The 25,355-nt window shown below is 44.6% G+C and overlaps 1 protein-coding gene across 1 annotated transcript in view; it reads right to left on the bottom strand.

Moving 5' to 3' along the window:
• Window positions 1–17,813, bottom strand: part of LARP1 (La ribonucleoprotein 1, translational regulator) — an 89,076-nt gene extending 71,263 nt beyond the window's left edge. Inside the window, exon 1 of the mRNA XM_045079602.1 lies at window positions 17,706–17,813. The gene's annotated coding sequence lies outside the window, so the exon portion shown is untranslated. The remainder of the gene's footprint in view (window positions 1–17,705) is intronic.
• Window positions 17,814–25,355: the final 7,542 nt, after the last annotated feature.

The raw sequence follows: 25,355 nt of genomic DNA, 5'->3' as shown, positions 1-25,355 counted from the left end.
CCTGTCCCTGGGCTGGGAACCATGCTATAAGATTTCCAGCATGAACCCTGCACAGCCACCTGGGAGATGATGTTCAGTCTGGAAGTTCAAAAGCCAAGAAGACTTGTCAGTGTCCCGATAGAAAAGACTGGGCTCTTTGGGAGTGTTCAACAAATCCTGTAAACTCTGGTTAGAAAGGACCCTCCGGGACACTTGGCCTGACCATCTGCCTTAAATGTAACTGCCCTCTAACCCTTGCTCAGTAGTGAGCATAATCACCTGAATTCCCCTGGAAGTGCTTGGAAAGAGAGGACTCATTAACTCTCAGGGCCCCTAATCTCACAAGTGAAGATTTAGGAAGCCCTTTCAGCAGCGTGATGGAACACAAGGCAGTGGAGTATAGAGGCAAACAGTTTGGGCTCTAACTGGCCTGGGCAGAATCCCAGCTCTGGAACTACTTGCTGTGTGAGCTTGGGCAAGCCATGAACCGTCTCTGTGCTTCCATTCGTCTTCTGCAAAGTAGGGAGAACCCTTGTTGGGCTGTTGGGGATACTATAAGCATTAATACTCAGTGCGAAGGCAATAAATGTCTGTTTCTGTTAACTGCTACCTAGGAGTGTTCTCCTTGTTATTATCGTTTTTAGATAACCTTCGACTCTGTTCTTGGGGCTGGTGGATTTGTTTGCAAAGAGAGACAGCAGGGGCCAGCCCAAAGATATAGGGCTGGGAATCCAGAGCGGTGGGCTCACTTGGGATTATGAGAATTGACTTTACCATTCCAGGCTTCAGGACTTCACCTGAAGAAAGGAAAGAGAATAATCCCTGTCCTGCTTCCTGTCATAGAACTGATGTAGATCAAATGAGAAATAAACAAGAAGCTTTGGAAAGTGCAAAAATGGTCCATGGATGTGAGGGATTTGTCTTATTTTGTTGGAGAGTCCTGTCCTCTTTTAACCAGGCCCATTAGCTCCCACACAGCAAAATAGCTAAACTCAACCTATTTGGCAAACAGTGTGTGTTTGATACTTGCTGTGAATTTGAAGCTAATCCCTTCAGAATCTTCTTTCATTAATGCACTGGAGCAAACAAATTTGAGAAGGATTTATTTATAAGCACTTGGTACATTCCTACAGGACACAGGGCTTGGTTTGACTGATTTCTGACATCTTTGTTTATTGTCATAATTATATCTTATGTTTCTCTTGTTTGGGAATCCGATGGGAAGGATCTAGATTGGGTGCACTCACTTTGTAAATGTAGGCAGGACACAGGAGCTCTGCATAATTTCAGGAAGCCTGGGGTGACTTCTGGTCAACACCTGTCATGTCATGTGGGGTTACAGCGGGAAGAGGTCCCCAGAATGTGTCTTGCTGTACAAATCAGAGACAGAGGCTCAGAGAGGGGAAGGCACTCACCCGAAGTTACATAGCTTGTTTACAGCAGAGGCTTGACCAGGTAGCCAGGTCTCCTGACTCCAAACCCCATACTCTTTCCAACAGTTCTATGGAATCTTGTGATTTCTCTAAATTAGCTAATTGTGTATCAAAATCCTGTAATTCGTGGGGGCTAACATTTGTCAAAACTCCTTGAACTGGGGGTGCTTAGCTGGCATTGTAGGTGGAACGTGTGACTCCTAATCTTGGAGTTCTGGGTTTAGGACCTGCTTTGGGTGTAGGGATTACTCAGAAATAAAATCTTAAAAAACAAAAACAAAAACAAAAAAAAAAAACACAACCCAAAACTCTCATCGAACAGTCACTTAAAACCTAAGCAGTACTGGGGTTAAATTTAACTCAGTTTTTTAAAGTGATAAAATGGTGTGGCAGAGTTCTTTTTCATGAGGGAGTCAGTGTCTAAGGCCAGTGTTAAGGCAAAATTAAGCCCTTCGGAAGGGAACACACTGAGGCCAGTAGGGTCTCTCAGCCGGTGTTTCTGCAAGCATTGTAACAGCCTGCTGCTTCTTCAGAAGGTCCGCATTGGATACCTGCTGCCACGCAGGTATGTGAGAGAAAGAATGTATCTCTACAAAAGGAGGCTATGTGGGGTGGTGAAAGGCACAAGTGGGAACCAAGACTGCTAAGGGAATGGTAGCTTTTGGTACTACCACACACACACACACACACACACACACACACACGACCTTCCTGAGCAGATGCTGGAGCAAGTTAACAGAGCGCCTGAAGCTGGGGACGAGGATCTGAGGGTTCCTGGGACCCAGAATGTGAGTTAAGTCAGGAGAATTTCCGGGCCTCTGAGGGGCAGGGCTGAGGGTAAGAGGTTGGAGGAGGGCTGGAAAAAGCTGACACGATGGAGAACCTCTCATTCAAGAAGGGAAGGCTGTGGTGGGAACCAGTGGAGGAAAAGGAGATCAATAGGTAGAGGACATCAAAGAGAGGCTTTGGAGGTAGCCGAGTGTTTGAGGAGAAAGCAAGTTGCCTAGGTTGACCTGCTGCACTATTGCACAACGAGTAACTATCTTTTAACAACTAAACACCCCCAAATGTGGAGGGATGGAGATGGAGGTGGTTAATCCACAAAGCAGGGTGTGTTTAATGAGATTAGATCTGATATGCTTCAGAACAGTTTGTTAGTTGTTTATGTATAAAAAGGAGGATTTCCGGGCTGCTCAGTGTCAAAAAGGTTTAGGACTTGAAACATTTTTCCTAGGGCTGTATTAAAATGATACATTTTTCGGGCGCCTGGGTGGCTCAGTGGGTTAAGCCGCTGCCTTCGGCTCAGGTCATGATCTCAGGGTCCTGGGATCGAGGACCTCATCGGGCTCTCTGCTCAGCAGGGAGCCTGCTTCCTCCTCTCTCTCTGCCTCTCTGCCTGCTTGTGATCTCTCTCTGTCAAATAAATAAATAAAATCTTTAAAAAAAATGATACATTTTTCACCTCATACCCCTTTGGAAAGCTATTATCAAAGAAGAAAGGAAGGATGGATGGACAAGTGTTGGTGAGGATGTGGAAAAATCGGAGCCCTTGTGCCCTCCTGGTAGGAATGCAAAATGGTGTGATTGCTATGGAAACCAGTATGTAGCTTTCTCAAAAAATTAAAAACAGATGGGATGCTTGGGTGGCTCAGTCGGTTAAGTGTCTGCCTTTGGCTCAGGTCATGATCCCAGAGTCCTGGGATAGGGTTCCCCCCTCAGTGGGGAGCCTCTTTCTCCCTCTGCCTGCCCCTCCCCCCACTAGTTTTGTTTTGTTTTTCCTCTCTCTCTCCCTGACAAGTAAATAAATAAAATCTTTAAAAACAAAACTAAAAAATGGAGTTCCTATATGACCCAGAAACCCCATGTCTGGGTATTTATCCAAAGGAATTGAAAGCAGGGACTCGAAGAGATATTTGTACACCCATGTCCATAGCGGCCATATTCAAAATAGCCACGAGGTGGAAACAATCCATGTGTCTAGCAATGGATGAATGGACACACAAATGTGGTGTTTACCTATAAAAAGAATATTATTCAGCCTGAGAAAGGAAGGAAATTCTGCCACATAAATGAACCTTGAGGATTCTCTACTGAATGTAAGCCAGTTACAAAACAACAGATAGGTATGATTGCACTTATATGAGGTATCTAACAGTCAAATTCAGGGGCGCCTAACTGGCTCAGTCAGTGGAGTATGAGACTCTTGACTCCATGTTGGGCACAGAACTTACACTGGAAAAAAAAAAATAGAGCAGTCAAATTCATAGAAATAGAAGGTAGAATGGTGGGTTCCCGGGACTGGGGAAATGGGGAGGAGGAGCTGTTTCATGGATATAGGGTTTCATATTTGCAAGATGGGAAAGCTCTGGAGATCTGTTTTACAACAATGTAAACATATATAACACTACTGAACCACACACTTTAAAATGGTAAATTTTATGTCGGATGTCTTTTATTACAACAAATAAGAAACCAATACATTTGCCTGTAGACCTCCTTTTACTCACTGAAAAACTGCTGGTTATAAAATAGCCTGTTCAGTATGATCCTATTTTTGTCAAATGTCCCTTTTTATTCTAATACATATTCATTATTCAAATATACATGATTAACAATGGCTACTTCTGAGTACTGATTTTGTTCTTTTTACCATCTGTATTTTCTAGCTTTTTTAAAAAATATATATTTTTATTTATTTATTTGAGAGAGAGACAGAATGAGAGAGAGAGAGAGAGAGACCATGAGATGGGGGAGGGTCAGAGAGAAAAGCAGACTCTCCACGGAGCAGGGAGCCCGACATGGGACTCTATCCCAGAACTCCAGGATCATGACCTGAGCCAAAGGCAGTGACTCAACCAACTGAGCCACCCAGGCGCCCTTTTTCTAACTTTTTTAGGGAAGCACTTTGTTCCTTACTGAAACAACAGCAAAAACCTGATCCCGTTTTGGCCCTTGTCTTTACGTCCACAAAATTTTCATAAGCAAAACTCACATTCCTGAGGTTTTATTGTGTATATAATTAGAAATCACTGCTAATAATTTTAAGAAAACAATAGCAACAGTAATATTTCCTATGTAGGGCAAACTTAATCTGTGCTCAACACTTGGGCTTCTAATGAACTATCTCAGACAATCACCCTTCAAAGTAGGTACCACTATAAACCCATTCTGCAGAGGAGGAAACAGAGGTTAAGTAGCTGGTACAAACTCATTTACAAACGTCAAGGCTGTGTTGACATTCACAGCAGTCTGATCCCAAAGCCTGTGTTTCTGATAGCCTGGCTATTTTGCTAGACACACATGATGTACTCACCTGTTACCCTGTGCACGGGTCCCTTCAGCAGCCATGAACATATAATTTATGTGTTACTTACAATGTTCAGTCAGCTCTCCTACCACTCTCCTGGTGGTCGTAGGATGTTTGTTTCTCAGATAAGGCAAAGGTCAACCTCTCTCCAGAAATCCCAAGCCACGTTACATTCCAGATAGGTCCACAAACAGCAAATGAATGAGCCAATCCTAGGGACTCTGAGTGGTTTGGGCTTGTGGGACTGTATCCTGGACACTTAGCTTATTTGTATAGATATTAACTCCACTACCCAATACAACCAAGCAGGACACACACCCACCTCCCAGGACCAACTTCAACCTGAGGGGAAGCCAATGGGCAGACAGGAAAGAAAGGCTGTCAAAGATGGTCACTGTAATAATATGATTTCAAAAGAATGATTATGATTATGTAATTAACACTTTGTATTCAAACATTTTCATCTCTAAGGATCTCTGAGAGTCAGGTTGTTTAAATATATATCACATACATTGTTGGAGACAAAATTTATAGTTTTATTTTTTATTCATTTTAATTTTTTTAGATGGAGAGTGCGGGGGGGGAAGGAGAGGGAGAGAGAGAATCTTTTTTTGTTTTTTTTTAAAGATTTTATTTATTTATTTATTTATTTATTTATTTAACAGAGAGAAAGATCACAAGTAGGCAGAGAGACAGGCAGAGAGAGAGGGGGAAGCAGTCTTCCCGCTGAGCAGAGAGCCCAATGGTCCCTGAGATCATGACCTGATCATGACCTGAGCTGAAGGCAGAAGTTTAACCCACTGAGCCACCCAGGCACCCCCAGGAGAGAAAGCATCTTAAAATGGCTCCACCCCGACATGGGGCTCAATCTCACTACCCTGAGATCATGACCTGAGCCCAAATCAACAGTCAGATGCTTAACTGACTGAGCCATCCAGGCACCCTAAAGACTATAGTTTTAGAGTTTTAGAAGATAACTAAAATTCCTTTGCCTTTGTAATTAGGAGAATTCCCTGTGGGATGAATATGATACCACTAGACACCTAAATAGATCTAAACTCGGAAGAGTTGAACTTAAGGCTGGAAAGGATCTTGATAATCAGTTTATTTAAAAAAGACAAATAAATATGTAATAAACATAAAATCAATTTCAGATTCCCTGCTTATGATGGAATTTAATCAATCACAGCACTCTTTCTCACTAAGCCTGGACTTAATCTCAGAATCTTTCTCAACATAGCAGTCTCAGCAGCTACCCCCACCTAATCAGACTCAAATCCTATTTGCCGTCCTGGAAATTGGTCCATTCCCATCCTTTCCATGTGACAGAGAGGGGACTGGAGTTCAGAGAGGTAAATTAACTTGCTCAAAGTTACACTGCTGGTAATATAAAGCTGAGGTTTCCAAATTCTTTTTTTTTTTTTTTTTTTTTTTTTTTTTAGTATTTATTTATTTCACACACAGAGTGTACAAGCAGGGGAAGTGGCAGGGAGAAGGGGAAACAGGCTCTCACAGAGCAGGAAGCCTGATGTGGGGCTCAATTCCAGGACTCTGGGATCATGACCAGAGCCGAAGGCAGATGCTTAACAAACTGAGCCACTTAGGTGCCCCCGTTTCCAAACTTTTGCTTTTTTCTTAATCTCCACCCCTGCTTTTTTGCTCTGTTCAGAATATACTTGGTAGATCATATGTTTTGCACTAGATTCCTCTTTCCTGGCTGAGCTGTTTAGAATGCCCCTACCAGTGATTTGCCAAGGCAGGCAACCTATCCCTTTAAATTTTTGTGTTGGGTGTTTTCAAGTTGAAAATGGAGACCGTCGTCTGGATTCATATCCTTGCCTCTCTTACTGGAAATCTGGGTGCTCTATTGAGAAATGTGAGCTGTTGCTGAAATTTCTATGACTGTAGGCAAAGGGTGAGATATTTTGAGAGCACCTTCTCTAGGTGCAAGGTGTTTTTGCTCCAGACTACAAAAATGAAGTAAGACAGTGGCCGGCTACAGTGATCTGGCCATGGTGAGGCTACTTGGAAGGAGATGGCATTTGAGTAAGACTTTGGAGATCAAATGGCCTAAATTATTCTTCAACTAAAAAATAATATATGGTCATTTCACAATTATTTGAAAAGACAGACTATTGAGAGGTAAAATCATTTCTAGTTCCTTCATCCAAAAGGTATGTCAACATTTTGTTTTATTTTTCTCTCTAGTAGTATCTTTTTACTCCACGCATAGATATTTGGGTTTTCCCCCCTCCTTTCTCATGGTTGTTAATCTATGTGTGTCATTTCATATTTTGATTTTTATAAAGTTTTGTTTGTTTGTTTGTTTGTTTGTTTTTTGTTTTAGTGGAGCATGGAGCCCAATATGGAGCTTTGAACCCACAACCCTGAGATTAAGATGTGAGATGAGATCATGAGTCAGATGCTTAACTGACTGAGTCACCTTGGTACTCCTTGATTTTAAACTTTTAATATACTATGAATATACTATGAGAGTGCTCCATAACCCATTAATTCTAAGAATAACCAATGTTAATTCTAAGAATAACCAAATATGTACATACCTATGTTCACCCAAAGGCATATGGAAGCAACACTTTTCAAAACAGCCCCAAATTGGAAACAACCTGAATATCCATCGATAGCATAGATATATAAATTGTGCTATACTTCCCTAATCAAAAAGTATACAGTGATGAAAATAAACGATAGCTACACCTAGCAACACAGATGCATCTCACAGATATATCGTTGAGCAAAAGAAGCCAGGCACAAAAAAGAACATACCTTACAATCTGGTGATATAAAGTGCAAAACCAGGCAAAAGTAACCATGATATGGTTAAGACATCAGATGTCAGATTGTAAGATGTCAGAACAACCCAATGTGACGAGCCCTGGGTGTTACACGCAACTAATAGTAATTGGACATTGCATCTGAAACTAATGAAGTACTATAAGTGGCCTAATTGAATATAAATTAAAAACAGATGTCAGGACACTGTTTACATTTGGGGGCATGGCTAGTGACTGGAAGGGACCGTGGGGGTAGGTATCTGACTGTAGGTAAGACCATATAAACACTTGGTGAAATGTATCACGCTATACATTTCTGGTTATGTGCTTTTCTACATATGTTCTACAAGTCAATTAAAACACCAACTAATTAGAGCAAGCCCAGGTAAATACATCCATCAGGTAAAGAAGGCCAAGGATATCACTTCAGGCAGAGTAAATAGCACAGAGAAAGTTGCAAGAGTGCAAGATTGCAAGAAGCAGTCCAGCTTGCTTGCAACATTGGTATTACAACATTTTGCCGTAAACAGAAGACCCTAAAACTTAGGGCTTAAAAACAATGACATTTATTTGCTCAGAATTCTTAAAGTTGACAGTATGGGCTGGGCTTAGCCAGACAGTGCTGTCTCCTCTAAGGTCACTCAAACGACTGTAGTCAGATAGACTGGGGCTAGCTAGCCCAAGACAGCCTGTGCTGTTTACCCTTTTTGCCTGCTCCAGGAAAATTAATCTGGGCCCTTTCTAAATTTGTTTTCTTTGGCAGCTAGCAGGATGCCTCCCTCTTATCGGTAGAGGGAGCTGGGGAGACATTTAAGTAAGAAAGCGTTTTGCTTCCTGGTTTTCATGTGCCATCTCATCAGCCTCCTGGGGTGTTTGTGGGTCCCCATGCCTAGCTCCTGCAGTGTGTGGCTTCTCCAGCATCAGGCTCTGGCAGGGGACAGGGACCAGCAGCATCTGGCAGCCAATAGCTTCCCCAGGAATCTCTCTTCAGTGATTTTGTAGCAAGGTCTCTGGAGAGATACTTCCCTATGAATGGCTTTCCTGGAACATGAGAGGATACAATTCCAGCAACTTCCAGGGGATCGCCTGGCATGGTACCACAGGGACCTCTCTGCCATTTAGAGGCCACAGTCACATCCTCTGTGATAAGAGCTGGATCTCAGCCCTGCGGGCGGCAGGGGAAGCTCTTCTTTGGGTGTTCTACGTACCTCTAGAGATACTAGCTGCCCCTTGTATTTGCTGTTCTTGAATTCTTTAGAATTCTCTTTACTTCTTGTTAGTCAGTCCCTTGTTACATCAACCTCCTTTACAATGAACAATTCTTTAAACTTTCCTGTTTGACATACTACACAGTTTCTCTCTCCTGGTTGGACCCATGCCTCACTTATCTGTCTGGCTATTGACTGTGCCTTTTTCTCCAAATGTCTCCAGCATAATAGTCTTGATTTTTTTTTTTTTTTTTTTTACCATGGCAGCTGTATCCCAAAAGGTGAATGCTGAATATGTAAGGCTTCTTGAGGCCAAAGCTCATAAGTCCCATAACATCAGGTTAAGTGATATCTAACAGTCAAAATAAGCCACAGAGCAAGCCCAGATTTAAAAGGAGAAAAAATAGATCCTATCTCTTGATTAGAAAAATGGCAAAGTCACATTGTAAATGTGCACGGGCACAGGAATGGTGGGAATGTTGGAGCCATCATTGCAATCAGTCTACCACAGTCCAACAGCATTAGAGACAGCAGAACACTCTTTGAAAGTATATTCCTTGACTGCTCTAGAACCTCTAAATCCAAACATCTGGGGTAGGATTTGGGAGTCTAAAATTTTAACACTCCTTCTCTCCTCCCATTCCAGCCCAGGTGATTCATACCCATAATAAAACGTGAGAACCATTAACCTATGCTCACATAGTATCTGTTCTCATTCACCACTTTTGAAGATGCTGTTCCATTGCCTTCTGGCTTTTATTATTTCTGGTAAGAACCTGTCAGTTTCATTATTGCTGCCTTCAAGATTTCCCCTTATCTTTGGTTTTCAGCAGTTATACCATAATAGACCCTAGTTTAGTTTTCTCTTTATTTATTCTGTGTGCGGTTTAAAGTGATTCTTAAATCTGTGGCTTGATGGTATTACTATCATAAAATATTGCCTCCAGTATCACTTCATTTCTCTGAGTCTCTCTTCCCTTCTCTTCTCCCTTCCCTCCTTTTCCTTTTTTCTATCCCCGTACCTGCTTTGTTCCCACTCTCCCTTGGGACTTCAATCATACATAATTAGACATTTTCACCACATTCCATACGACTCTCTTCTTTATTATATGTGCTGTAGTCTGGGTACTTTCTACTGACCTCTTTCAGTTCACTAAGTTGATCTTCAGCTATGCTTAAGATACTGTACTGTTATATCCATCTAGTGACTTCTTAATTTCAGTTGTATTTCAGGCTTAGAATTTTCACTTGATCAAATTTTATTTGACTCTTCCTTGGTAGATTCCAGTTCTCTGATGAAATTCTCCATACTGTCAATTAATTTCTTGATTACATAAATCACATTTTAAAGTTCACATCTTAAAAAAAAAAAAAAAAGGTCCATATCTTATAATGCCAGTATTTGGATCTTCTGTTGACCTATTTCTATCGTCTATTTTTTCTTCTGGTTTTTGGCCATGTGGTTTGCCTACTAAGATTTTTTGAAAAATTTTTATTGAATGCTAGATATTATATGTGAAAAATATTGTAGGAAAATTTTATCTTCCTTCAGAGAAATTTTTACTTTTTGGCAAGCAAGAGTCTTAGAAGTCGTGTAAGGGACTGAATTGATTATATGCTTGTCTCCAATTTTGTGGGGTTCGTCTATTTCTGATTTGTCTCTTATCCTAGGGTAGAATCCTTCAGGGGTTCCATTTGAAAGCCTTGGTGTTTACTAGGGACACTCCTACTTGGTGGACACTGAAATCCACTTTTTATATCTTAGCTTTACAATGCCTTCAGATGTTCAGCTTCTGCTTAGCTTCTTAGTCATCTCTTGAGAAACAGCATATGCCTTGAAGGGCAAAGTGGCCCCTGAATATGGACTATACCTCTCTGCATTTTTCTCTCTGGAATCTTGAACCCTCAGGTCCTTGTTGCTTTGGTAGCTCTCTAATGCTAATATACATACACACATGCACACACACACAAACACACACACTTATTTTGTTCAGCTCATTTAACAATTCTCAGTGTAAGGGTTGGTCTTTAATAAGATATTGGAAATACAGAATTATTTGTAATTATTGGAATTACAGAATTATTGGAAATATAGAACCCTTGCTCTTCTAACATTTATGTTATATTTTTAAAGGGGAAGAAACCATGCTTTAATCCACTCTGTACTGCCAGGATAGAACCTGTGTCTTCAGATTCTCCTTTTCCCCACCTTTGCCCACAGCACCCCTAAAATTTCTCCTACTCTAGGGTTAAGGCATTATTTTTCAACTTTCCCTATTGCAGTACATGATAACATTTGGATACCACCTAGGCTATGCTAATGAGGCTATTAGAGGTCTGCAGGTGACTGTCTCATCAGATTTGGGGGCTTTGGCTGCCCAAGGCTCCACCTGGCCACTCGAGACCTGAGGGCTCTATATTTCAGCATAATTATAACCTGTCTGGGGCCCTCGGCACTAAGAAGTTGACAACCCCACATAAGAGCCAACACTGCAGTGCCCAAAAGTGACACATTAACCCATTGTTGGTAAATCAGTCCTGGATCAGTTACTCAGTCTTCTAGTAGGAGTCCAGAGGCCAGAGCCCAGAACATAAAGATTGGGAAGAAAATCAGATGTCAGCTCCAGTCCCGGCTCTGCCTCAAACTCATGTGACTTTGGGCAAGCCATTACCCTTCTCTGGGCCTTACTTTTCCGTCTGGAGCAGAAAAGAATTAGACTAGAGGAAAGATCTACCTGGTCCCTTTTGGCTCTGACATTCTATGAGTCAGGTATTCTGTGAATTCCCCATCACTCAGCAGTATTCTTTTCCTGGTAACCTGGTTCCTGCCTTTGGTTCAGATAAGTGTAGCAAATAGTAGACTCTCTCCGACTATGCTGGTGCTTGCAGCTCTCCCAGCACGTTACTGGCTGGTCTCTGAAATTAACCCCTGCCTGGTCCTGACAGAGGGCAGAGCCACACCTATCCCCGGCCCCCATCAACAGAACTCCCCTGAGCCCTGTGCATGTTCAGCTTCTTCCCGCCCTCCCAATCAGCCTCTGGGAGAGAAACACTCCTAGTTTCCTGGACCTTCTCTTCTTCCCACAGCTCCCAGGCTTTGGGAGAATCAGATGGAAAAGGCAGAGAAGACTCCAGTGGCAGGAGCATAACAGCCTCCCAGCAAGAGGAAGGAGGGGTGCTGGGGGAATGGGGGGAGGCTGGAGGTAGATCCCGAAGAACCTGGGCTATGACTCTCTGGAGGCTGGAGTTGGCCTGGTCTTCAGGGAGGAGACACCAAGGGCCTTGAAGCAGAAGAAGGTCATAGACATAGTTACTAAGTGCTTGGGGGCAGAAGTGGGGGCAGAGAGAGAGAGAGAGAGATAGGGGGCTGTCTGAGAATGCAGGTCAGAGACTATGACATGGCAGTAGCACCAGCAAAGGGGAGGAACAGCTGGCAGACTGGGTGACTCCTGATCTGTGGTTCAACCACAAATCAGTTATATGTTACATGGCAGTTACATGTTACATGCCAGTTACACATTACATGCTACACTGCCATGAGTCATAGGCACAATCTGCTCTGTCAGTATGGGGAACAAGACCTTAAGGAAGAGTAGAGAAAACGGTCTCAGACTTAGAGACAGACACATTAAAATCCCTTCAATAGCACTTTATGACATTTTCTTAAGGAAATGTTTTCTCATTTGGCCCTCCCAACACTTGTCTGTTTTGCTAATGAGAAATGTAAGGTAGGGGCACAATTAGAACGTCAAATTCAGGTCTCCTGACTCTTGGCCCCATGTTTGACCACAAAAATGGCTTCTCTGAACTGACGGCAGGCAGAGGTGGTGGGAAATTTGCCCTTGCCCAGCTGCTTCCCACTGCCTCCCCTGCACTCCACAGCCCCAAGCCTGCTGCCAAAGGTCAGTGTTCTTCCAGCACCTTCACGCCCCTGCTCAGGCTTTGCTCTTTATCGTATGAAGAGGTGGTTGGAGCCAAATGAAGGTTCTTGACATTCAGACATAAACAGGTGACCCCCCCCCTTTTTTTAAATGAAGGAATCTTACGGATCACTAACCTGAACTCAAATAAAAAAGAACCTTCTCAGGCTGAGGCAGAGGTGGCTATTTGGTTGGCTGGTTGTCCTGACTGCCCCCACCATCTGGTAGCCTCCGTGACACTATCAGAATCCCCAGGGTTCCACGGCCCACAGTTTGTAAACCATGGGCTGGAGGCTCCTACTTCAGCATCCTAGAGTGAGGGATTCTCCACCTGGATCCACAAATAGAATTCTCCGAACTTGGAAGGAAAACATTCCATCTTTATTTCACTGACCTCTAACTCAAGTTAAATACTTTGTTCCATTGTAAATGTCAGCAGTGAACACACTAATAGAGACCGTTCCTGTGACTCTGTCACTAAGAGAAATCAGATATTTTTGTATCAGATATTTTGTATTATAGTTGTCATAGATCTTTCAAAACATCATTTATGCTCATTACTCGAAAATGACAATAGTTATTATATCTGCTGCCAAATCTCATTTTAAAGTTATTAATAAAGAAGTACATATTATTATGCATACAATTAAAAATTTTTCTTGATGCCTATATATTTTCTTTTGTGCATTTAAAAATGGTCTGGAAAGGGGTCCTTCTGGCTTCACAGACTGCCAGAGGAGTCCAGGGCATCAGGAGGTTACGAGCCCCTGTTCTAGGACTTCTCTTCCAGAATGGAGGGGGCTGGGAACTGTTGAAGGCTCTGCCAAAAGAGGGCATGTAGGACCCAGGGTCCCCGGAGGCCCCATGCTCCAACGTGCACACTCTGAGACCGAGGAAAATGAGACAGGAAAGTGGGGCAGGAGCAAAGGGACTCCGAGAAGTGGAGCAGAAGCCAACGGGCCAGGATGGCAGGGCTCAGTCTAGTGGGACGGAACTGAATTCCTCAGCCCTGACCCCAGTCAGACTTCCGAGGGAGCCAGGACTCGTAGGTCCAAGTCCTGTTTCTCATTTCCCTGCCCAGTCTCAATTGTCTTCTCTGAGCTAATATAGCAGAAGCAACAGTGGCCTCGAGGTGAAGAGAGACCGGTTTCCAGATGGGACCCTTCCTTGCCTTGCTGAGTGATTTTGGGCAAGTCACCTCCCTCACACAGGCAGTTTTCGGGGTGGTGTAATTGCCTTCCTAAGTACGGTTACGAGCCCTTACCATGCCCACAGTAGACGTTGCTGATAGATCTCAGCAAACGATCATTCCATGTTCACAAGCAGCTTCAGAAGCCATCTTAATACTCTACCAGTTGATTGGAATTAGCAAATGTATCATATCTGGTATTGCTGGACCAGATCATCTACACATTTCCATCTGGACTAGTCTGTCCATGTCTCTAAAGACCTGATTCCAGGAACTCAAGTAAGACAGTAGCTAGAAGTGCAGACCTCTCAAGCATGGCTATTTCTCCCTCAGACACGTGTGTGTGTGTGTGTGTGTGTGTGTGTGTGAGAGAGACAGGAAAGAGAACATTCTTAGCTGGGCTATAGATTTTCTCTTGTACACTCTAGAGCAAAAATGGGGTCAGAAGAGGACACTCGGATGTTGAAATCTCAATCAGACTTCCTAGAACAGATGAGCAGAGGCACATGGAAGTCGAACTCTGAGCAGTGTTGGGAATGGGTATCACACCAGGACCAGTGCCACCAGGCCCTACCTGTCCCCAGATGTCTCCTGTCATAAGAAGTAACAGACACGTGATGCAGCAGAATGATGATGACAAAGAGTGAATAACACCCACCACTCCTAGTGTCATTTACAGGGCCTGACATCACGCACAGCCAGGTGGTCAAGAGTGGCTGTGCTGTAGATACGTGGTTTCTCTCCCAAACGGCACAAAAAGCCAGTTAGAAAGTTATTTCCGAGTGTTCACTAGCCTAGGTTACAGCTAAAGCCCAGACAAGTATTATAACTTACTTAAGGTCACAGCCAGTTCAAGCGTTAGGACCAGGGCCCAGGTCTCTGCAGAGAGAGTGTGCTGGGTAGATAGTAGGGAATGATGGGAACTGTGTCAAATTAGAGGTCATGTGTTCTGTTGAGAGGCAGCAGCTGATTATCAGTTTAAGTTGATGGTTGGCATGGGAGGGTGTGGACCTAGAGGGCCCCATTCTTCTGATTTTAAAGAGAAGTCAGAATTGAGATTTTTTTTTTTTTAATTAAACAACTCCATTCTCAAATGTTGGTGTCTAAATTTTAAGAGGTTAAAACAAAACAAAACACTGAGTAGACCAAACAGATTGGATCGGGGACTTTAGAATTTGGCCTGATTTGCAACTTCTGGGAGAGCAGGTGAGAGCCCAGGCTCTGAATTCAGCAGTACAAAGACCTGAGTCACAGTTCTGGCATTTTGTTAGCTGAGCAGTCTTACTCAAGATCTGTAGCCTCTCTGGGCCCCACAGCTTTCATCTGTAAAATGGGAATACTAGAATGGACTTGAGTACGGATTAAGGGAGGTGATGAGTTGTAAACAATTAGCCCAGTCATTCGATCAAGAAATGGTGCTCATTTCTTGATCGAAGAAATGAGCACCATAGGTGCTCAAGAAATGTAGCTCCTCCACCAAAGTGCCTCTAGGCTTCACGGTGATTGGATGAACCCCACAGCCCATCTACCTCAAGCTTATTTCTGCAAGGTCTTGGAGCTCAGCGCCCAAGGAACTCTAACATAGATGCGCAAGGCCCTCAAACCTGCTCACACATACCCTGCACACACCCTTGGGAGGATTTGGAGATGCCAAGTGTGGTTACCAAGGAAAGATGTTTAGGAGGCTTCCCTGGAGTGTAGCCACAACCCTCTAGTGTTGTTTAGAAGAGAGGCCTATACAGTGCAGAGGGTTGCCGAATGTGACCTGTTGGGGTGCTTCACAGCATTGGAATTTTTCAGCTTGAATTTTGTTAGCTCATATGCACCAGTACACACGCACATATAGGCTCTCACACACTATCTGCCCAGAGCCTGGGCAAAAGGGGCTGCCTTTCCTGTTCCTGGGAAACTTCTATTCTAGCTCTTACTCCTCTCATTCTCCTGCAGGTTCGCTGGGAAGGGAGGTACCATCCTGACCCTTGAAACAGCATTCCCTGAGACCGATTTGCTCAGCAGGGAGCTGTGGGAGAAGGGACAGGGCAAAGAAGCTCAAATGACTGAATAGAAGGGCCTTGGAACCTTGTCTGGGCCCTTGAAGCAAGAAGCAACAACAGCCCCCGGGACTCAGGGGAATGGACTGGTTCCAAAGACCCGCCCATCCATGTCTCCAGGAGTCTCCTGCCACCCCCAGGTGATGGCCAGACTATGAGGGGCTGTACTTCACAGATGGGGAGACAGACACGAATGTCTTCCTCTGACTCAGTTTATCCAATACACGCCAAGGATCAGGAGCCCTCCCGATCTGGGACTCTCTAATGGATCAAGTATGTGTGTGTTCTGAGTCCTTGTCCTAAGCTGAACCTCAGCTTAACAACAACATCGCTATCACTTAGCCAGTAACACTCTTGATATTCCTCCACTCACACCTCATATTAGAATTTAGAAGACAGAGAGAGAAAAGTGACTTATACCCAAGGTTACCGGTAGGTCTGAAAGTCTGTATTTGAACTCAAGATTGACTTCAAAGTGCATGTTCCAACCACATATCACACCACCTCATGCATTAAGGCCACGTTTCCGGCCTGGGGTTCAGTTCCAGGAGTCATTAGAAAATACCATGACTCAGTGAGCTGTTTTCCCCTGCTTTGTGTTTATATGAGTCTGTATTTCAAAAAAAAGCCCCAATAAATGATATTGTAAAAAAGCAAAAGAACTTAACAAGCAACCACAATCCCATCATAATTGGAATACTTCTTTATCGTGGAGGTCACATTTTATAAAACATCCATTACTCTATTTTGTCAATTCTAAAATGCATGCCTGTGGGGTTTTTGTTTTCAATCTTTGAGTTTGGGAAGCACTTAAAAATCTGTGGTCTCTGAGCTTCCATGAAATACACTATTTTATTTGGCCCTAAGAATAATCCTGGTAGGCAAGCATTGCCAAGATTACAATTCCCCATTTTACAGCTGGGAAAACCGAGGTTCAAAGAGGTTAGGCAACTTGCCTGAGGTTACAGAGCCAGCCAATGCAGATTAGCCCTGTGTCCTGATTCCCAGCACAAGCTGGGTCCACCTTCCGCTCCTGGACTCTAGATACTGTGCTCACACCTACCTGTTTCCATCACCCCACTGGCCAACCCCTAGCAGAGGACTAAGGGACACCTCAGCTCTGCCATCCAGGATTGTCCATCCTCAGGCAGAGGGGGGATGAACCCACTATGGGATCTCCTAGGAGTAGTCCAGTCCCATATAGGAAATTTTCAGGCCACAGGAGCCCTCTTTCAAGAACACATCCCACGTGTTGTAGAGACCAAAGCTGGTCTGGGGTATGAAGGCGGTATTTCTGCCTGGTTCCTTCATAAACCATACAAGCCAGATCTAGAGGCTCCCACCTAGATTCCCCATTCCCTGAAAATTGCCCTATTTCTCGTATTTCAAAAGGCCAAGTGAAAAGCAAATATTGACTCTAGATAAGCTCGCACAGGCAGCCTAAAACACTGCATTTCTTTGCTTTTGGTTTAACTTACATCAGCTCAGCGGTATCACCGCGGTGCGTTCCTGCTGCCCAGAAAACAGATCGGCCAGTATAGGGTCCCAATTAATGACATTATGTAACACAAAAATCTTTCAAAACAGGGGGTGTGACAGGGGAAAATAAAAAAAGGAGAAAGCTGACATGGAAATTTGAGCTTCTCATTCTCCCAGATGGAGAACATGAGGCTCAGAAAGCTGGAGTGATTTGCTCAAGGTCACACAGCAGGGCCCAAACCAGCACCCAAGGTTTCTGACCCTCGGGAGACACATCTCCCCCCGCCCCACACCCCCAACCCTGCTGGGCTGAGGATCAAGAAACCCAGATTGTCCGGACTCACCGGGGTTGCTGCAGGGGGTCACGACAGGGAAGTGGCTTCTCCCTCCCACCTGTGGGCTCCTTCCTGGCGGGCAGTTGCCAAGGCCACGCTGTCTTTCCTTCCTGGGTGTCTGCCAGGGCAGCTAGACAAGGGAGCCTCCTGGAAGGCCAGCTTTGGGCAAAGGCAAAGGTGGCCTCTCTGAAGACAGCACCCACTAGGACACCACCAGATGACCAGGCCCTGGGGTCACGGCGTGGCCACGGAGGCTTAATTACACCTAGCTGGCACAGCTGCCTCCGGCCCCCACCTGGGAGCTCTCCAGGTGGCATGGCTGGTTTTCCTGCCAGTGGCTGGGTGCCTTTAAGAGCATGACTGCAGTTCATTGGCTGAGCAAGGCTCCCCCTACCTCTTTACCTGAGCAGGTGAGAGAAGCAAGGCTAGGGGAGGGCTGGGGGACTCAGGTGAGAAAACAAACATTGACAATGAGCTGGCTCTCCCTTCCTCCACAGACAGCCCTTCCTTCCTGGGCTTCCTTCCTTATCCCCGCCCCCCACCGCAGGACCTGCTGGGGAGGTAAAGAAAGGGCAAACATCCTGCAAAGTGCCTAGTGCCATTCAGTTCCCCAAGCTTCACCAGCTCACAGTAACCCTAGACCAGAGTTACCCGTATGTCTTCTCGGTCGATGGAGAAACTGTCCTTGGAGATATGAAATGGCTTGTCCAGCTCACGCAGCTCTAGGAAGGAAGGGCGACTGAGTAGGAGGGTGTGAGGACCCAAACGTGAGTCTCCTGCTTTTGACTTTCCATACGCTGCTCCTGGACCACACCACATCCCTCTCAGTGAGGCCTCTGGCAAGCCGCTCACTGCCTCAGTTTCCACATCTGTAAGACGGTACAGTCATGGTTGTATGTAGGTCTCTACTCAATTTATTGAGTGTCTCAGAGACTTAGAGCTTAAAAGGACTCGGGAGATGATCTAGCTCGTCCACTCATACAGCAGGCATCCCCTCATTCTGCAGGCATGGTTCTTCAGCAACTATTAGTGCCACACCTGTTTTAAGTCCTGGGGCTACATCGGTGAACGGGAAAATCAAGGACCTTATTGAGTTTACACTCTAGAGAGAAGAAAGACAGACATAAAGAAGTAAACAAGCTAGATAGGTAAAAGTACCATGAAGAAATAAAATACGTTGATATGAGGGGCGCCTGGGTGGCTCAGTGGGTTAAAGCCTCTGCTTTCGGCTCAGGTCATGGTCTCAGGGTCCTGGGATCGAGCCCCGCATTGGGCTCTCTGCTCAGCAGGGACCCTGCTTCCTCCTCTCTCTCTCTCTGCCCGACTCTCTGCCTACTTGTGATCTCTGTCTGTCAAATAAATAAATAAAATCTTAAAAAAAAAATAGGTTGATATGATAAAGAACGGGGAGGCTATTTTAGAGTATGTAGTCAGTGAGGCCCTCTCTGAGGAGGGGATATTGAAGCTGAGACTTGAATAATAACAAGGAGCCAGTTATTAAAAGAGCTGGAGCAAGAGTGTTCCAGGCTTTGGGAACTGCAAGTGCAAAGGCCCCGAGGCAGGTGTATTTGGAGACTACAATGAAAGCTGCTGTGGCTAGAGCATAGTCCAATCCCTGCACTCCCTTTTCAATAGATAAGGACATGATTCAGAGCAATGGCTTGCCCAAGATCCCCTCTTGCCCATTTCTTTATCCTCATTCATTATGGAGGGAAACTGAAGTGTGGAGTTCATCAGCACATTTGAGTCACCAATAAAACAATCATTCCACAAGCCTACACTGCTTTTACTTCATGTCTCTTCCACTCTGTAGACATGTGTAAGCTCCCAAAGGGCAAGGGCTATGATTTCAGGAGTTTCCCACATTGAAGAATCAAATCCTGACCAACAATATGGGACTAAAATACGCAGCAGCAACGCAAACTGCCCTATGGTGACACAGGGCCAGCACAGCCCCTTCCCATTCAATGCCTTTCCACTTTTGTTTTCAGAATTTTTTACTCTGATTTTTATTTTTATTTTTTTTAAAAATATTTTATTTATTTATTTGACAGAGATCACAGGTAGGCAGAGAGTCGGGCAGAGAGAGAGAGGAGGAAGCAGGGTCCCTGCTGAGCAGAGAGCCCGATGCGGGACTCGATCCTAGGACCCTGAGATCACAACCGAAGCTGAAGGCAGAGGCTGCAACCCACTGAGCTACCCAGGTGCCCCTTACTCTGATTTTTAAAAAGGGCTGCCTGTTTTCAGCCATCATGTTTGTGGTGGGAACACTGGAGTTGTTATTGTTGTTATTCTGAAACTGTCGAATGGGTAGTATGGGTTAAAACAAGTGGGTTTCAGGTCGGTAGTGCTGAGAACCAGGACTTCTGGTGTGAGAGAAAGGAGAGACAAATGAAAGACAAAAGGGGTGAAGTCAAAATTTTACAGTCCTGGATTTAAATCAGAAGTCCCAGTGTGAATTTTTGATGTCGCCGATCTGAAAACAAGCACCATGTTCCCTAGCCATGCCTACTGTTGTCAGGGGTAGAAACAACAACCAACATTTGAGTGAGCACCTTCAGTGCCCAGACTGTGGTCTCTAAATACGATGTTCTGTAAAGGAACCCAGGCTCCTCAAAAAAAAAAAAAAAGGTGATTCCAACTTTGGGACAGAAAATGTACAACATGTACATCAACTCTTGATGCCACAAATCAAGGAAACTGGGGTCACAGCAAAGGGACTCAGGAGACAATCAGAAGAGACTCCCATATGCCAAAGTCCAGACAACTTCATCAGTGAAGAAAATAATTGCAATGAGTAGAAAACATTGAATATATTTCAATCTGTGAGTTCATAATGATATTTTAAAAATAAGCAAAAAACCCTCACTGATCATTTCTGTAAGGGATTAGGAAATCAACTCATTATATTTTGAAACCTGGTAAATAAAGGGAGACAATTAAGCATTTATTCTGTCCTTCCTGTAAGAACTGTGCCTCAGGCAACCAAAGAGTAGAGGAGAGGAAGGTGCTTTTTATGTAAGCATTCCAATGAATTAAATGAAATAGGAAAGAAGAAGGATTAACTCGGAATATTAGCATTTTGCAACTCCTTATGAATTAGTTGTTCTAGCTGATAATCCTCCAAAGAAAGAAACAACCAGACTTAATGGGCCTCTTGGTGGAATTAACCGCCACCTCCTAGGAAGAACTCAGGCCCCAAGAATCAAGCAGGAGTCTGATCAAGCCTTTGGAGTAGGTAGGTACTGGCCAACTTTGTCTTTAATGGGCCAGGTAATTTAAACGTTACAGGCTATGTCTGGTCTCTGTGGCAACGACTTTGCTGTTGGAGCACAAAAGGCAGCTGTGGACAATAGCCAAACAAATGGGCAGTTTGTTCCAACAAAATCCTGTTTTTAAGAAAGGGTAGATATTAGATTTGGCCCATGGACCATAGTTTGCCAACCCTTGTTCTGAACCCCACTACCAATTTACAGGAAGTACGGGGACAAGGAACACATGAAATAACACCATCGGGACACAATACACAAAAGCCAAACTGGGGGAAAGTCTAACGGGAAAATCAACTTGATTTCTTTAACAAATGAATGTCAAGATATTAAAGATGTCTTGAGGGGCGCCTGGGTGGCTCAGTGGGTTAAAGCCTCTGCCTTCAGCTCAGGTCATGATCTCAGGGTCCTGGGATCAAGCCCCACATCGCACCCAGCTCTCTGCTCAGCAGGGAGCCTGCTTCCTCTTCTCTCTCTGCCTGCTTCTCTGCCTACTTGTGATCTCCATCTGTCAAATAAATAAAATCTTTAAAAAAATATCTTGAGAGAAAAGAGTACCTCTAGAGTAAAAGAAACTTAAGAAATATTAGCCAGTCACATCGTATGAACCTTACTTGACTCAATTCAAGCAATTATTTTTTAAAAATATGGGATAATTGGATAAATGTGGACACTGACCTGAATACTTAATAATATGGAAGAATTCTTGTTAACATTTGGAGATAGTTGATGATACACTGTGGTTATGTTTTTTTTTTTTTTTTAAAGATTTTATTTATTTATTTGACAGAGAGAGATCACAAGCAGGCAGAGAGGCAGGCAGAGAGAGAGAGAGGAGGAAGCAGGCTCCCTGCTGAGCAGAGAGCCCTATGTGGGGCTCGATCCCAGGACCCTGAGATCATGACCTGAGCCGAAGGCAGCGGCCCAAACACTGAGCCACCCAGGCGCCCCCACTGTGGTTATGTTTAAAAGGCGGAGTCCTTATTTTTTACATTTATTTGTTAAAACATTTAGAGATGAAATGGAGCGATAACTCGGATTTGGTTGAAAAGAATGGGTGGTGAAATCTAAAGGAAACAAAATTGGAAAGGGGTTGGAGGTGGGTGACAGATACATAGAAATTCATTCCCTAATCTCTGTTGTTATTTTGCAAATACTTAACAATTTTTGCTATTTAAAGTAAAATATAGTTATAACATTACACACTTAACCAATTGACAAAATTTTTAAAATCTGACAAACTCGAAGTTTGGAAAGGATACAGGGAAGGGAGCTCTCCCAGAAGGTGGGAAGGTAAATTCCTACAATTTTTGACCCATCCGGATCTATACTCAAGAGAAACTTAAGTCCATTAAGAGACATACAGAAGCATTTTTTAAATAGCAAAAATGGAAAACAACCCAAATGAATAATTTCTGACATCTTTGGACCCCGAGAGGTAGGGGGAGGATATGACATGTAGGGATTGGAAATGGCAAGTCTGTGTGGACACAGGAGCCAGGACCCCATCAGGATAGACTTGGCTCAACACATTGACTTGGTACCCACTCCTGGGCAGGAGTACCCAGGTACCCACTCCTTTTCTGAGTGCTGGGAATACAGAGGTGATGTCCCTCAAGAGTTTTAAAGTCTAGATATAAGAGCTAGAGGGGGGCTGACCCTGACATATCATTGAGCCCAACCTATCCATTTTACAGATGGGGAAAATGAGGCCCAGAGAAGCTAAATGACTTGCCAAGGCACATGGTTGGTTTGTGGAGGAACCAGGAATTGAAAGAGGTCTCTGATGCTCTGCAGAATCAGATCTTGGAGCCATACATTCTTCAGCAGAATCCCAGCCCTGTAACTTACTAGCTGTGACCTTGACCAAGTTATTCTCTTTTCTCAGAAGTATAGAAATACTTACTTCATAGGTCAAAGTGAAGATTAAATGAAATGATATACATAAAGCACTTAACCCCATGACTATAAAGGAGTCAGACCTTAGTGAGTAGGTTATTTACTTTTACTATTATTGATGGAAGGAAAGGCACCGGCAAAAGGACGAAATGCTACATTCTATGTTGCTCTCAAGTAGTTAGATGTGTGTGGGTTCTGCTCCACCATCCTGAAACCCAGTTCCTTGTAAAATGAGGATAATAATAGAACCTATGTCATGGGGGCACCTGCGTGATGCAGTCGGTTAACCGTCCAACTCTTGGTTTCGGCTCAGGTCATGATCTCAGGGTTGTGAGATCGAGCCCCATGTCAGGCTCTGCACTCAGTGCGTAGTCTGCTTGAGATCCTTACTCCTCCCTCACCATCCCCTCTTTTTCTCCCCCTGCTCAAACACTTTCTATCTAACAAGTAAATAAAATCTTAAAAAAAAAAATAAAGAACGAATGTCATGGGGTTGTTGTCAGGATGAACTAATGCCTAGCACATGCTACGCCCTCAATATACAGGAGCTGTGCTGCTGATGAGGAAAGACATCTATGCCAGGGTGTCAAGCTCGGGAGACACAAAAAAGAATCAACTGCATTTCCTTCCCTCAGGGTGCTTCAGTCCAGTGGGGGACACGGTCAGAGGCCACTCCTTCCTTTCCATGTCTCCCCATGCCGTTACATTTCAGGCCTGGATCAGGGACCCGGGGGCCAAGTGATTCTGACTATTTTATCCCACAGGCAAGCTGGCTCTAAAAATGACCAGGCCTGACCTGCTGGGTCTGAATGCACACACGTGCTCACCTCTGCTGCCGAGAACCCCATTCCCCCAGCTCTGCAGATTCCCTGACTGCCTCTGGCTGCCAGAGCCAAAGCATCACATGCTCTGAATAATAAAGCCATCCAGAAAGTTCCCTGTGGTGAGCTGGGCACCACACTCTGGTCTGCACCCTTGGGGCCAGGCAGCCAGAAATATCACAAAAGCCTGCCCTCAAAGCTGAGCTCCGGTCCCCAGCTTGCTGGAGCCATAGAGCATAGGGAGTTTCAATACCCAGTTCCTTCCCTTTCCTGATGCCTTCTCCTCTCAGGGAAACCATGTGTATTTCTCACCCAAGACCCCACTTTCACAGAGCCCAACAAAACATTCTTGGTTGGCTCAGTGACCATTGGTCCCAATTTCCCCAACACTACAGAATGAAAACCACCGAGGGTCACAGAAAGACACAGTCAGACCAATGTGAGGCAAAGGGAACCGGTTAAATATATTTGGCTCTGTGGAAGCAGGAGTGAAGTTGTCCTTTGGAGCGGATATCAAAGCTGTCACCTTGCAGCTGCTCACAGGCGGCAGGCTGGGGACACAACCTGTCCGATGGTGTGGGTCTGGTGCACAGTGATCTCCTTGTGAGCAGGGGCCGGACCTGGTTCCCCACTCTGCCCAGCACTCAGCATCAAACCCAGTGCCACAGTGAGCACTCGATCATAACAGTCCTAACAACCCGAACTGTTCCCTCTCACTGCTTATCGTGCTTGTAATTAAATAATTGCATGTGCAATTATTTATTTAATGTGTGCCTCCCTGACAAGACTGTCAGCAACCTGGAGGCAGAGACTGCCCCTGGTATCGTTCATGATTGTATTCCTGGTGCTTGGCATGGATCTGATACTCAATGTTTGTTGAACGAACAAATGAACACAGATGGCAAAGATGGCCATGGCCACTGGGTCAACTCACATGCCAATCTTGAAAGCATACACTGCTCTAGGTGCTGAGCACACAACCAGGCCAAAGGAAGCTGCCCTTAGGCCCTTCACTTCAAGGAGCGAAGAGTATTATGGGAAAGTGGGGGGGGTGAGGGGAGCAGCAGAGGGGTTTGCTAACACCCAGGCTCAGCTGCTCTTAGAAAGAGCCTGCCTCCTAGAAAGTCAACCCATTTACAAAAGAGACAAAATGGAGTGGGAAGCAGGCTTGTCTGGTGGTTAACTGGGGCCTTCTCTTTGCCTCTAGTTGGTGATTTGGGACAGTTGGCCTGGAAGCAGATGGATGATTTCAGCCTGGAGTTCATGGAATCTGTTACAGGACACAAGGAGTAAATCGATGTGTAAATATTTACTATAGGACCTGACAGTGCCCCAGTGCTCAGGAAGGCTCTGTGGAGTTACTGTTTTTGCTCTCAATCATCTGCCCTCCAAGGCTGCCTAGGGACGAAAGGCACCTTGGAAGGAGCCCTTCAGGGCGTTAGCCTGGCGCTAGGTGCCGGGCTTCCCCACGGCATCTCCTGGGGCCAGCGTGGACAGACCACAGGCAAGAGGGAGTGAATCATCTAAGGGACAGAAACACGACTCAAACTGACTTAGACAAAGCTGGCCCACACATCCCTTAAGCCCAGACAGCAGAGCGGCTTTGTGCACAACTGGTCCAGGAGCTCAAACACTTTCAGAACGTCTCCTCCCTGATTCCATTCCCCTAT

The sequence above is a fragment of the Mustela putorius genome, unplaced genomic scaffold (assembly GCF_011764305.1).
Source record: "Mustela putorius furo isolate JIRA1106 unplaced genomic scaffold, ASM1176430v1.1 tig00000407_pilon_pilon_pilon, whole genome shotgun sequence".
NCBI classification, from domain to species: Eukaryota; Metazoa; Chordata; class Mammalia; order Carnivora; family Mustelidae; genus Mustela; species Mustela putorius.
Note: the sequence above shows the minus strand (reverse complement) of the source record. Positions and strands in the feature narration are given on the sequence as shown.